The sequence below is a fragment of the Arachis duranensis genome, chromosome 1 (genome assembly GCF_000817695.3).
Source record: "Arachis duranensis cultivar V14167 chromosome 1, aradu.V14167.gnm2.J7QH, whole genome shotgun sequence".
NCBI lineage: Eukaryota > Viridiplantae > Streptophyta > Magnoliopsida > Fabales > Fabaceae > Arachis > Arachis duranensis.
In genome coordinates, this window is record NC_029772.3 from 92,918,407 (window position 1) to 92,919,375 (window position 969).

A 969-nucleotide genomic window follows, 5' to 3' on the forward strand; every position below is an offset into this window, starting at 1 on the left:
AAAAAACAATCAAAATATACATTTTTTAATATTTATTAATTATTATTAAAATTAATAAACATTAAATAAAATAATTTTAGATTTTTTTTCTCTCTAACATTATCATTTAAGATAAGGTATGAAATATCATAAACAAAAAGTTGAGCGACATGTGAAGCAAGTGGTTGAGATAGTGCCATTGCATTAGTCATGTATAGTGAGATAGATAGACACCATTACCCAATTTTGGTGGAATATTAATTAGTTTGTTTATATTGTCCAAAGAGAGGTAGCAATTTAGCATGTTAGAAAATAATGGTTTGTTAGCAATAATATCTAAGAAATAAAAAAGATGGCATAATGATGATATTTTATTAGTGCTGCTTCAAATCAAATCTTGTCAAAAATAAATATAATGTGATGAAATGAACATAAAAGAAAAGTTTGTGATTGCCAGCTAATTAGTGTGTGCTTAAGCAAACAAGCGGAACCCACCACACACTAACTACTCTCATTTTGAAATTTATTATACAATTTAATTTCTATGGACAAAATAATAAGAAAATTTAATACATATGCATTGATTTTTTTAGTGAATTTTCTAGCTGTTTGGTTTTACTTTTCTAATTAACAATAACAATCATATGAAATTCTTACATCTCACAACATCCCTCTGTCACTGCCAATCACAATGGGTTGTAACTCCAACTTGAAAGTTGTAAGTTGCAACGTGGAACTATGAGATTGGACAACCCTACCATGCACATGTTCTACTTAGTATCAGTTTTGGTATGTTGTGTTGTGCTACTTTGTTCGCATGTACTTTCAATGCTTTGATTTGTACCTCACTGACTAATGTTATTATATTTACACATGTAATTGGATTTTTCTTTTCTTTTATAAAAAAAACCTTAATGTTTGGTTAACATTTTTTTCTATGAATCTATATAAAATTCAACAATAATAAGCTTCAAGCTAGCTAAGTGTGTC